Here is a 14749-nt window from a genome sequence, read left to right as displayed (position 1 = left end):
GCTCCTTCCACAGACATTTTTGAAGAACAGTCCCCTATTTTAAAAAATAGAATGCTTTCATTTTTTGTCTATGTGTCTTCACGATTAGACTGAAGTTACATTTTGTGGCCTCTGCTGAAATATTACACAGAAAAAGCTGTAGTCTTCTTGGGGCACTGTGTCCATCTGCCTCTGGCTGGTGTTGTTAACTTTGATCACCCTGTCAGAGTGTTGTCTGGTGTCTCCATTGGATAGGTATTATTTTTCTTACCTGCAAGTAATAGCGATTTGTGGGACACACTTTCAGGTCCATGCAAATGCCCTGCTTTTCCTCAAAACTCTCCTCTTGATTTAGCTCCCATGAGTGTTTTTTTGCCTGAACCAGTCTTTATACTATGTTGGGTGCAAAATGATGATTCTCCACCTCTGTTATTGTCTCCACATTTACCAGGTAACACTCAATAATCTACTAGAGGCAAGTGAGCTCCTTAGATTAGTTCTCTACTTTCCTTCAGTGTGATTATTGATTCATTTGAACTATATTCTATCTAGTTCATTTACTTCTATTTGCTTTACTGTTAGGAACTCCCTTCTCATTCTTACCGATTTAATTTTACTTTTCGATTATTACATTAACAACCTTTCAGAGAGCCAAAATTTATAAAACTCAGAGAAGTGTCACTTCTTTTCATAGTCCCTCTCATTTCCCCCCATACGTTATAGGTAATCAACTTAATTTTTTTTTTGCTGATTTACCCTTTCCGTGTGTGGGTCTTTTTTTTTCTTAATGTAAAGATAAGATATACGTGTGTGTGTTTTCTCATTTTCCCTTCATTCTTACTCCAAAAGTAGCGTGCATACATACATGTTATTTTGCATTTGTATTTTTTACTTGAAGTATCTCTTAGAAATCACTACATATAAATTCATTTTTAAAGCAACTGCAAAGTGCTGCATTGAGTGTTTGTTATATAGGTGATTGAACCAACTCCTATGTGTAGATATTTAGGTAATTTCCAATATTTTTGTAATTGCAATTGCTGTAGTGAATAATCTTTAATTTTTAAAATATTTTATTTATTTATTTATTTATTTATTTATTTATTTATTTATTTATTTATTTAAAGGAAAGTGAGAGTGAGAGAACAGAAGTAGGGAGAGCAACAGAGAGAGGGACGGAGGGAGAGGCAGAAGCATGCCACTTGATGCCAAGATCCTGGGGATCATGATCTCAGCGGAAAGCAGACGCTTAACTGACCGAGCCTCTCAAGTGCTCCATAGTGAATACCTTGCATATATATATATATTTTTCTTCTTCTTCTTCATATGGCTAGAATATGTCTTTTTGGTAAACCCCTACAATATTAAATGAATAAGTAGTTTTGTTAGATGCTGCTAAATATCGTTCTAGAAGGATTGTGCCACTTTGCATTCCCACCAGCAATGTTTGAGAATGTCAGTTTCTCAACATCATCATCAGAAAAGTGTGTTATCAAGCTTTGATTTTTTTTTCTTTTGTGAACCTGATAGGTAGGGAATAGTATTTATCTGTAATTTAGTTTGAGTTTCTCTTGGAAACTCAAGAGAAGGTAATAACTTTTCATATGTTTAAAGGTAATTTTTATATGTCTTGTGACTTGTTTGTTCATGTTGCTGGATTTGTTCTACAGGATTCTTCAATTTTTATAATTTCTTAGAATAACAGGGAAATTAACTTCTCTGTGGTATTTTTGCAAATATCTTTCCCAGTTCATCATTTGTTTTTTAAGTGTTGCTTATGATATTTGCATTTTGTGTGGTAATTATTTTTTTTGTCTGTTTTTCTGTTTTGTTTTGGTCTTGGTTTTTGGTTTTTTGCTATATAATTGTTTAATTTCTCTAGTACAACTTAACATTCCTTTTTATTGCATCTGGACTTTTATTCATAATCAGAAATTCCTTTTAGTCAGGTTAGAGAAGAATTTATGTACTTTCTTGTTTAATGCCTGTATGTGTGTGCTGTGTATTTGGAGTTCTCTAGTCGATTTGGGGTTTATTCTTGTCTACAATGAAAGAAATTAGATCTTATTTTATTTTTCCCCAGATGGTCATCCAATTCTTCCAATATATTTATTAAAAACAAAACAAAACAACCCTGGTCTCAGTGATTAGAGAGCAACCTATTTATCATGCACTGGATTTCTGTGTATAGTAGGATTATTTCTGGATTTTCTATTCTATGCTGTTGGTTATCTAGTCATACCCCAATATCATACTGTATCAAATACAGATACTTTGTAGTATGTTTTATTATCGCATAGACCTCCTTCTTCCTTTCAGTTTTTCTAGTTAGTCTTCTATATTTATTGTTTCACATGAACTTAAATACAAACTTATCTAGCTCTGTAAAAAACAAAAGGCCTTTGGTATTTTTATTAGGATCAAATTTATAAGTTAACTAACAGAGAACTGGCATCTTAATATTGAGACATCCAATCCTAGAACAAGGAATGTCTTTCATATCTTCTAGAATATTTTGCTTTCAATAGTATTTTATGGTTTTCTCTATGTAGGATTAGAATGTTTCTCATTAAGTTTACTTCTAAGCATTTTTTTGTCATTGTTATTATAGATAATACATGGGGTTTTCCTAGCCATTAAAAAGATAACATTTTAAGGTCCTGGAAATTATCTTTTATTTCAGTTTCTTCATCACTCACTATTGGAAGCCATGCCTTGCATAGCTAAAATCATGCACTTTAGCTCCAAATTACATAAATGTTTGTTTTCTTGTGGCTTTCATGTCTGTAAAATCTTCTCATTCATCTGCATTTTTTCTTTAATTTGCATTTTTAATGTTCTGAAATAGACAATTTCTCAGGAAGTATATTAAACAACTTAAAATTTAAGTGATTATTTCAATAGCATAATAAACCTGCTTTCTGTAGAGCCTTGTATTACTTGTTTCTGAATTTTAGCAAACTGTCCCTGGCACTCCCTGCCAAATTGTGAATCACAGCCAAAATAAAATACTCAGATAAGTTAATATGGGCAAAGAATATTTTTATTTTCCCTAAGAGCAGGACCAAGTTACTATTTATCAGTTATGTACAAAGTGTTCTGCAGAAACCCTTGTTTCCTGGCATCATATTTCTTATTTATTCCAGTGATTTATATAGCTCAGTACCCTGCACAGATTGCCTGTTTTTAAAAATCTGTCTCTTCTATAATTTTATTTGGATATGTTTAACTGTAAAAAGATGTTTATATTTCTATTTCTCCATTTATTTGCTGACTTATCACAAATAACTGAAAACTGTCAAACACAGGAGACTGAGGTAGAAAGGGCAGACTCATTCTGCAGACTTGGATCAATCATGAGCTCCTATGATAATCACTTTGGTGAACTCAAAGGAATTATTTCACCTCTTTGATTCTGTGTCTGACTTGGTAAAATAAAGGGATTGGCTTGAAAAAGACAAAGTTCTGATTGTAAAATGATATGCTCCTAATTAGGATGATAGAGTGAGCATGTTTATGACTGATTAAATTCTCCCTTTTGCTATTGTGACAAAAATCACATACAGATACAGCTGTTAATAAATTTATCAAATCATTCTAATAAGAATGGGTGAATTGGCCATGTTTCATGATCTATTAAGATTTATAGGGCAGATTTAACAAATGATTTACCTTGGTGTACAATAGTGGATGACCATCTCTACTGGCCCCTCTTCCTTATACATACACACTCACATGACTAAGCTTACTTTCTTTGACCAACAAAACAAGGTCAAACAAAACCTATTTCAGTTGACATGTGGAAAATCTAGTTTTCTCAGATAAAGTATTAATTCCAATGCTATATAATATACTATTCAGTTAAGAAAATCTACCCTTTATTATTAAACAAGTCTGTTTAAAAGAATGATGTTGTTTTAAAGGATGGAATAGCAAATAGCTCTTTATTGATATATTAACTTCTTCTGAAGTGTATAATATATTTGGAAGAATTAATATATTCTGAATTCTTAATATATTAATTCTTCCAAATAAACTTCTGAACTTCTTCACACTTTTCTGAAAGGAGATTCCTTTCAATGATTAGCATCATTCATAATTAATCACAATTGTGAGCCTCAAGGTGTGAGAGACACTGGTGGTAGCATTCAAGCAAGTGGTAGCATTCAAGCAAATGTTATCATACGAGTCAGGTCATGTTTGCACAGGCTAAACTAAAAGAATAATCAGCCTTTCCCAAAACACAGTGCCCTGTCACAGGAAAGAATCATCTCTGATCACTATCTGATCTTATTTCAGAGCACCAGACATTGCAGATTACCGGAGAGATAGTTTATTTTTTTCCCATAAGTCCTATTGCCAGAATTTAAAACCCAAATTGGATTATTAAAACATCACAGCAAAATCCTGTTGCTGTACATTTTGAAAGGAAAAACAACAAATAGAAAAAGTAACTACATGGAGGGCTCTTACTTCTCCTTCTCTACATTAAATATTGATTTGTCTATGTTCCCACATAGAAATAGAAAATAATGCTAAGGTTGTAGTTGTACTATATCCCTAAGAATTAGCTACATGAATTTAAGAAAGTTTTTAACTTTTTGCTAACTTTGACTGTGAGAAACACATTCATTGGTGTCTAAACGTAAGGCAGGTTGTATCACTAACATGAAAAGCAGCACTTTACCACTGGCATTTAGAATTTTGACCAAAGTTATATGCCCATAACACTGTCTCATCCTGGGAAGAATGACCACAGGCCACCAAGTGTTTAAATCTGCAATGCACAGACAGGCTATCTGCACTTATCTGGTGATACAGCATAGCACCAACAAAATATGCAAACCCCGAATGAATGGATTGGTCTTTATCTGGACATTTGGTGGTGTTTATTATAGCCCACTGTGGCATAAGAGGCTTCCAAAAAATTCTGTCTGAACTTTAAGCTTTCCTAGGTTCAGCTAAGGATGGTGCAGGATTTCCATTTGGGTTCCATTTTAATGACATTTTTGTGTCTCAAAAGTACGAAAACAGGAAACTTTTCTGGGAAGGAACGTATTTGACTGGGAGAATTTGTCTTTTTGCTGTCACAATCTTCAGCTACCATTCAGCTAAATGTTGTTTGGAATAATATGGCCTTAATGCCCCTATCTCCTGCTGAATTGCTCAGACGGGGAGGAGATTAGAGTGGAGAGAGGTGCCGGTATTATCTGTGCGAGTGCTCCAGGGGTCACACTACACTAACAAGGCCGCCCCAGTCAGGGTGACACAACCCAGCTGCTGACTCGCAGGGCCCCCGACGTCAGAAGGTTCCACTTAAAGCGGGGCTGTGTCTCCAGAGATCGCGTATTCTAACTCGGTTTTTTTCCACCTCTAAAAAAGTGACTAGCTCATCATTTTTGTCCTCAATTTTTAGGAAGGATCGACATGTGAAACCACTTACCTGTTTAACCCTCTGAACTTAAAGAAAACATGAAATGCTACTTAAAATACCTAAAGCCAGGTTCTGCTTTCCCCAACTTCTAGTAGTAGTACCCTAATGAGCCATTTAACAAGAAGGTAAATATCAAATATATATTTCTGACGTCCACACACTCTCAGCCAGGAGATTTGATGTGACTGTATTTTACAAATGGCTCCTTTTTTATTTAACATGTAAAGTCACACTGTGCACACAGAGCACTGCCTTTGTATTTAATCTTCAGAACTCTCGGTACTTTTTTCAAAAAATTTTTTTCTCTTAAGAAAAATACTTCCTTTTCTTTTATCAGGGAGTCTTTATTCCTGGTAACCACTTTTCTTTCTTTTTTTAAGATGGGAGGTACATTCTCAGCCTTGTTTGGCACAGGGCTTCTTCTGGAAGCCTAGCCCACTGCCAGAGTAGCTCTCTTTGGTTTTCTTCCTTGTTTGGGGAGGGGGTGTCAGTCTTGAGGTCACCGGAACTCAGAAACTGGATGCTAATTTAGCCAGTAGAGGGAGATAGCGCTATCTCACAGCTTCACGTGGCACAACTGAAGGACATACTCATTTTTTTTTTTTGTATAATATTGATTCTTAATACTCTATGAATATTAAATTTTTGTTCATTATTTTTCCTGTAAAAGTAAAGAAGTAAAAGAAACCATCTCTGCCCTTTGAGGAGGACACTAAGTCAGGAGAAGTTGACTGGTTTTCAAACTAGCTTTGGAAGAGTGAATCATTTTTGAAAGACAGATAATGTTTATAATTATGTTCTTTGGAATACCATAATTTTAAAAAATGGTTGAAACAGACTGATATCTATACAAGGCCGAAAGTGTGTGTGTGGTGGGGAGCATTCCTTCCCCACTCAGCTCAAAGGAGACATCAGATTTGAGTACTTGTTGTATGTTTGGTATTTAAATGGTCTTGCCACATTAATATATGACATCAATTTCTCCTCATCAGCGAATGCACTTGCAATGGGGAGAAAAGGCAATGAAAGCGTTTTTGGTGCCCTATTTTTTTTTCATTTATCAGCATTTGTAATTATAGTTAAGTGCTTCCAAAATAAGGTCTCAATCTATGAAAGGTCTTGCATTTATACGATGCTTTTAACTTTCCAAAGTGTTTTTATATGTACCATCTCATTTTAAAGTAGATTTGACACAGCTCCCATCTATTAAGGAAGTGACCCTTTAAACCCAAGAACACTCTGGAATTTTTTTAGCCATACTTATCTCGGCTACCATTATAAAACTTAATGAAAGTAATGGTCATACTAAAACTTCCATAATCAATATAAAATTTATCTGAGATTTCCAAAAAGCCATTACAGTATTTTTTAACGTACAGAAAGCTTTTACATTTTGATTTCAATGAATGTGAAGTTATCTGTTGTTTGTGTTAAGGGTAATACTGTCAAGAATTTTATTATGACCACCACCGTGGAGAATTCTGTAGCAATAACATGTTTTGTGAGTGTGTCCAGGCTTGTCCATAAAATAATAGGAGGTTTGAGATGTCTTTTTTAAGAGATATTTTTTAGAATATGATAAACCCTAATCCCTGAAGACTTGTATGTGTCCTTTTGGAAATCTGTGCTCCCTCCATGGAGTCTTAAGAAAAGAGGATAGTCAAACACTGTTTTCAATGGTCTCAATTGCAGTAGCTAGGAAACTGGTAAGTCTATTCTGGTTCTGGTCCATCTTTTGGAGTCACAAGGGCATTTAGGGAAAGGCCAGCAGGGATATGAAACCCATCGAAGTTGTTCATTCAATTCCGAACAACCATTCAAATGTGTGTGAATGAGCAAACACACATTAAGTAGCAAAGCTTGAGAAATGAGGGTCTAGTCCATCAACATCAATTCCTGCAGCTGAGCTAAAATTTCCTGGGGAAATATTTTTTCCCCAACCTCGAGCCAACTTGGCGATAAAAAACATTATTATCATCTCCTGAAACTAAATTAGCAGGAATCTGGGTTGTTTCCTTGATCCTTCCACACGCTGTCATTTAATTCATGATTGGATCCTTTTCCCAAGACTGTCACTCTTATAAATTACATACAGAAAAACTTATTTGTGAGGCTTTGTGTGGTTAATGTGCAGACAAACTCATGTTCTTTTTTTTTTTTTTTTTTCTAATTTGGGAAAGAAAACGAGCAATATGAATTGGTTGGAAATTGGTTTAGTTTGGAGTTAGTGGCCTTTGCCACACATTGAGTCTTTATCATAGTGTAAGAGAGGAAAGGATTTTAACAGCTTTTGCTTTTTACATTTTACACCTATTTGGACATTCTTTATTGGTTGAACTTAAGAAAATAACAGATTTTGAAAGAAAAGTGGAGTATTTCGTGTAAGTAATCATCTCAAAAATATACTTTTTAAAATATTTACACTTTTTATTTACTGTGCTTTCATGTCAAAATTGACATATTTGGAAGTTATCAAATTATGCTTATTTTATTATTATTTTAACTGTTAAAGCCAGCTATAATCATATCCTGCATGTCTCTATAAGTACCTACCTCATAGGGCTTTTATAAGGATTTAATACAACACATAAAAACAATCAAGTCACATACAGAAGTTCTCAATTACTATTACTATGATAATTTTATTAAACATATTCAAGTCTTCTTTAGGGTTCACTACAACCTGAGACATAAACACAAAATAGAAAAAGACTGATCTATACAAATTACCCAGATATACTGTTGGAAATTACCAAATTCTTTGGTATTTTTTTACTTTAACAAAGGTTATAAACTTAAAAATAATTATATGCAAATAGTTTTGGGATATTACATTGCCTTTTTCATATATTTAAGTTTCTAAATCCCTATAAACCTAAAGTAAGTATTTATGTTTTACTGAGCTGAGAAAACTGGGGCAAATAGGGAGGAAATTAGTTGTTTAATTTCACGAATAGGTTAGTCTCAGAACAGCAATAAACATAAAATCTCCCAATTTCAGGTCTCTGCTTCCTTCCATAGCTCATTCAATATTCAATTCCTAGTCTTTGGGCTTCGCAACATTAATTACTATTATGAGATTGATTTCTTACATCCTGTTAAGTATTTACAAGGTGGTGTTTTAAATGGGAAGGCAGATGCCTGAGGTTATACATTTATTTTTCCCTATAGTTCACTCAAAAATACTTATTGAGCATTTACTATAGTCTAGGTGCTATACAAGGTACAGACAATAAAACAGACAGAAGCATCTACTGTCCTGGAGCTTACCTTCTGGAGGTGGGGAGGAGAAGGAGGAGCCAAGAGAATAAACACTAGGTAAAATGCATAATACGTTAGAAGGTGCTAAAGATGAAAATAAAACAGGAAGAGAAGCTAAGGCGTTCAGGTGGTAGAAGAGATGCAGTTTTAAACAGGGTGGCCAGGTAAGGTGTTGCCAAGATGGGGTCATTGGAAGCAAGATAAAGGTAGGGGGGGTGAGTCTTGGGGAGAGCTGGAGGAAGAAAGTACTAGACTGAAGGGGCACAAATGCCCCGAAGTGGAACTATGCAGGCTGTGTTTGGAGCCAGGTGGTCCACTGCATGAGTAAGAGCTGAGCTCAAGAAATAGCAGAACCAACCCATGTGCTTACTCAGACTGAGGTGGGAAGTTTTGGGGAGGTTAAGAGCAGAAAAATGCCCTGGTCCAATGTGAATTTTAACACCATCATTGACTGAGATGCGGGTAGATTTACAGAGACCAGAGCAGAAGCAGTAACAATAGTTGCAGGTGATGGATGGTGGGCCTTCCAGCAGTGCAGTGGTGGTTAGCAGTGGAGATGATAAGTAACTGGAGACCAAATATAATTTGCAAATATACGCTTGTGGCAGAGAATACTGGCTGTCCTCCTGCATCTGTTCTCTCTTTCCGGGGCATAAGGCTGAATAGCTACTTTCTTGAACTTTTATCCAACAAAGAACTAACTTCTGAGGTCTTAAGCCTCTATTTTGTGGTCTTCTTATTAGGGCAGCTCTCAGCCTCTGTCCTAATAGGAGTTCATAGGATTTGCTGATGGATCACATGTAAATGTGGGAGAATGAAAGGAATCCAGAATAACTACAAAGATTTAGACCTGAGCTCAGGTAGGAAGAAATTACCATTTACTGAGATGCAGCTAACTTTGGGAAGGAAGGACAGTTTTGGCAAAATCAAAAACATAATTTGGGGCATGGTGCATTGAAGATGTCTGTTAAGCATACCTTTAAAAAATAATGTTTCATTAGCCTAACTAATGCTTTTTAGAAACTAAATTGAGTGCAGAAAGTATTGTGCAAAACTAAGAAGATTTTTTTTTTCCAAGGGGTTCACAGCTTAATAGAAGTCATTTAATGGGCAGAGTGTCAGATAAAAATTACTCCCCACATTAGGAATTTCTAGAGAGAAACTCATTCAATTTCTAATGGTAGTGATTTTATTACTTAACCCACTTCATATGAATCATTCTGTTAGAATTCCTTTATGATTGTAGTGAGCCTAAAATACAAGTATTTGTCAAATGTATACAAATAGCATATTGCCTCTCTCTTTTTATGTACAAGCTGATTTTAACTGACCAGATGATCTTACTTTTGTATAACTGATTATAAAGGGGTGTTTTTTAAAAATAAAAATTTTGAATAGTTTCAGTCTAATCCAAAGAGATGATGTTGCTGTTTGCCGTGTTTCCCATCTTTGTCTTCTCTACGACTGACCACACCCAATTAATAATAAAGTGAAGGCTGGATGTCAAGAGGCAACACAAGGACACTAAGGAAAATGTTTCTAACCACTTTAGAATCACCTCCTTTTATGTCTATTAATCTTGTTTCAGGTATATTCTTTGTCTTTTCTCACTGAACAGAATTCTCTCGAAGTCCAAGACCACCATCTAGGCCGACTCCCTCGTACTTTAAACCTTGTTTTGAGGTTAGACATAGCAATGTTCAGTAAATACTTGTTGGTTGAATGATTATTAAATCTGCAAATTCCTTTCCTAAATTGGCCATTATTTTCTGGGAAAATTTCTCATGATGGTTATGAATAAATAAATACATAAATAACATATTTTTCCTATGTATACAATATTTAGGTTAAGACCTAAAATAACGACTCAAATAAAATTAGATGAGCCTAAGACTGTTATTTCATTGTTAATGTCATTACTCCAGGGATGGCTATCAGAAGCTGAAAGCTAACTCGGTGCACCATTTCAACTATTTTAACGTTCCAACTTTCTACTGACATCTTCCTTCACTGGGGAATTTTTAGAGAATGTGCTACTCATTCCATCTTGGGTGTTTTTTTCTTGTGCCTTGACCCAGAGGTATTTTTCACTGTGTTATGGGTTAGCTGGAAACAAAATTGTTTTGGATCAGAAATCTGCATGGTCTGGAAGCATGGCATGATTAAACTCGAGTCCTTTTAGCCAGGAAGATTTTAATAGCTTTAGTACAATGGCTCTCAACAGAAAGAACACAATGCCAGAATTTCACTCTGTTCTTCCCTTCCCCCATTCATCTGCTTCATGGAACTTTTGTTGTCGATGTTGTTGTTTTTATCCCAAGAAGGAAAGAAATTTATTATTTCCCACAGGGAGCTTTTGGTTAAAGTTTCTCTTATCTCATTCCAAATCCAGCTGGTTGAACTCAGTGGTGCTGTCACAAACATTTCATTATCCTTATATACCTATTTGTCTAATGACTTTAAAATGTGAAATATTGCCATTTTCCATGAACTGGCATTGGACTTTAGCCCAATGTATGCATTATGAAAAAATTTTTATATTTGCACTTTCCTGGGAACTTTCTTTGTTTCCTTGTGTTATTAATACTTATGCAAGTTTCTTCTGTTTAGCAGAAATATTATATTCTGAGCAATTAAAAAAATAAAATTAACTTTGCATTTTAACAAATATTGTAATGGAAAAAAAATAAACTTCATGCTTGTGAAGAGTAATTTGGTAATGTTTTCCATAATTTTCTATCAATAAGCCACTTACTACTTACTACCACAGAAAAATACAAGACTGTGATGATGTGACAAAATGTATAAATGTGTATATATTTATGATCTTAGTATACATATGTAGGCTTGTATATGAATGTGTGTGTATATAAGTATAATAACGAATTTTCACCATGACCTTAAATCATAGTCTATTCAAAATAACATGGTGAACAAATCATTAAGATTTCATTTAAAAAATGAAAGCATATGTCAACAAATTTTGTATGAAATCATAAGAGGTTATCTGAGTAAATGAAGAGATTGGAGATGGATAGGACTACATAGGAGATGTTTTGAATTTTGCAAATGGAAGTCAGTTTGAAAGAGTTAGTTCCTTGTGAATGAGCTCCAAACACAAAATAATTAGGAGGGCTGAAGATCCTTACATAAAATTCCATAATTTTCCTGTACCTGGATAGTGGAGATTAATGTTTCTAAATACGAATGTGCTTCAAGATTCTTAGAGAAATTTTTAAAAATACATTTCTAGTATCTAGCCCTGCCCACGCCCCACCACCCCAAAAAATTCTCATTCCATGAGTCAAGGAAAGTGCTAGTGTAGATCTAGGTGCTTCTCACTTATGGGCTGGCTTGGGAATCATTGAACTGAGGATATTAACCAGAACTTGTATTTTTTTTGTCAGCACTTTTTCTTCTCTTTTCACATTTCACAATGTGTCTTATATAGTTTACCTCCCTCCTGCTTGTATGTTCACTGAGGATAGAGCTGGATATTTCTAATCATAGTATCCCCTATAGTACCTAGCACAATTTTTAGTAAACAGTGGACATTTAAAAAATAAGTTGAATTGAATTCAACTTATTTGAATACCATCATTCATTTTGGTGCATCTTGATATTTCCTGCTCACTTATCACTTGACCCCCAATCCCTGAATTCAGACCACTATTCAGTTGTTTTTCCAAGGCAAGTTGAGTATAAAGTGAGTTGTTTGCCAAACCACTACTTAGAGAATTGCTACAGAAGAAACAACAAAGCCTTGTTTGAAGATGTTTTAATATCATCATGATTGATTTGTTTCTTTTTCTGAATAAAAATAATTAGGTTGGGCAAATCTGGATATACTTAGGGAAATGGAGTACTTGAAAATGAGGTCTTGGAAAGTGCAGGATGTGTGGTCACTAAGCTCCAAGTGCATGCAGGTGAGTTCATCTTCCATCATACACATACATGCAGAGTCCGAAGGATTTTTTTTAATACTATGAATATAACCTCCCTTAAAGCAACAATGAAAAATCTGCTTCTGTTTTATAACAGATTCTGTAACCAAAGTGTTTTGGCAAATTTGTATTATCTGTATAATGCTCATCTAAAAGTAGTAAAGTAATATTAGAATACCAAAATTATTGACAAAATATTTTCATTTTGGAGACAACTAAAGTATAATTTTAGGAGTTATTTTTTAATCTCTTATTTATAAAAACAAGGAAAATTACATGGAAAAATATTTCATCTTTAACATGTAAATTACATTACCCTTAAGGGGTCTTCATAGTAAATAAAACCAAATTTTATTAACATCCTTGGGGAAAATGTAAAATGTAATGGAAGTACAGCTCTAAATTAGTTTGCATAATTGTGCGCTTTTGCTAAAATAAAAAAATATTTTTAGAAACATTAAGAATGCCAAATCAAAAGTATTTTCAAGACATAAACACCTGAAATTATACTGTCATATCACCATGGTCTGTCTTAATCTCACAAAACATTGAGGTAGACTAATCATGTGAATGACTCCAGTAAACATTGCCGTATATTTTTTTTCAATTTAAAACTTACTATAAAACTTATGGGGGAGGGGAAGAACGTGGTAATTTTAAACATGCTCACCTCAGCTCAAGTCTGGTTTAGGAAATGTAGCATTTCTTTGATTTTTAATTGTTCTTGTATTACTTGTGAATGTGACCACATGACTATAGTTTATGCTATTATGTTGTCAGGCTTCTGATAATGGGAAGGAATGTTTGTTTAGACTGTGTAGCTCTTCACTTTAATTCACTCTGGCTCCAGTGTGACATGTTAAAACTGCTATCAATGGAAAATCCAAATTTCCCAGAAAGACTTAAAACAACAGCAACCCCTGTGAACCAAAATTATCTCCTATTGAGGCTAATTACCTTAGTACACTTAGGAAAGTACTGCTGTAGGAAATCTGTTGCCTTGGAGTCTCTCCTCTTCTGTAAAGTGCTTTTAGTTGATACAAAGTCGTATATTTGCTGATTACTCTATTGCATCTTTTACTACTGGTGTAGGTGTGAGGAGAAACAAGAGACTGAAGTGACATATTATGCCATTAACAAACATATTACATAATATATGCCAATTTCTCATGCTTTTAAAACCTGTGCTTAGAGAATTGAGCCCACTAGGATGTGAGTTTTAAGTAAAAAAGAATTAGAAAGTTTAAAATATTAGGTAAAAAGTAGAATTACTAAATTAAAAAATTTGCTAATCCTGAAAACTTATGTATAGCAAATAACTTACATATGGTTTGATAAATAAACAAGTTGTGTTTCCTTATGTTTTCCTGTTGTTTTGAGCATACTATTACCATTACCTCAAAAAAAGGCCACTTCTATAGGCATATTATTCCATGTATAAAATGATAGTTATTCTATCTGTCACTTACAAAAACAACCACAAAATGAAATATTCAGACTCCAAATTAAAAAGGTACTTCTTGGTAATTCTGTAAAAGTATATTGTTTACTTGAAATTGAGTGCAATTGAAATCAACATTAAGTGGATATTTAAACCAATTATTTCTGGATTCCAGACAGAAATATTTTTTACTCTTCACTTACCATTATACTTACTTCCAATAATGGTTGTAAATTGGGCAAACAGAATCTGCCCAATATGTCCATTCATACCCCAGATATGTCACCTATAGCCATAATATAGGGGTTTTGTTTGTTAGGTTTGATTTGTTAATTTTGCTATATACTCTAGGATTACAATTATTAAATAAATAAAATTTCTGTAATTACAAATGGGATTGTAAACACATGGACAAACATGAGAACTGAACTTGAGTGGCCATACATGGTTATAACATGGTCATATACACAATCCATATAGTAATATTTTAGATTATCATTGAAGCATAAAAACAAAATTACATTTTCTTTCAGACAACTCAATGATGCTACTTTGAGGTAAAACATCTAATATAGGTGCTTAATGAATGGTGACTATCAAAGTCTTTGGTTTACAGTACTCCACTTGATACATGAATTTTGTTATTACTTATATTCTAATAATATATATCGACTTATAATTTGCTTTTGG

This window comes from Canis lupus, chromosome 25, assembly GCF_003254725.2.
Source record: "Canis lupus dingo isolate Sandy chromosome 25, ASM325472v2, whole genome shotgun sequence".
Classification (NCBI taxonomy): domain Eukaryota; kingdom Metazoa; phylum Chordata; class Mammalia; order Carnivora; family Canidae; genus Canis; species Canis lupus.
This window is presented reverse-complemented; position numbering follows the sequence as displayed.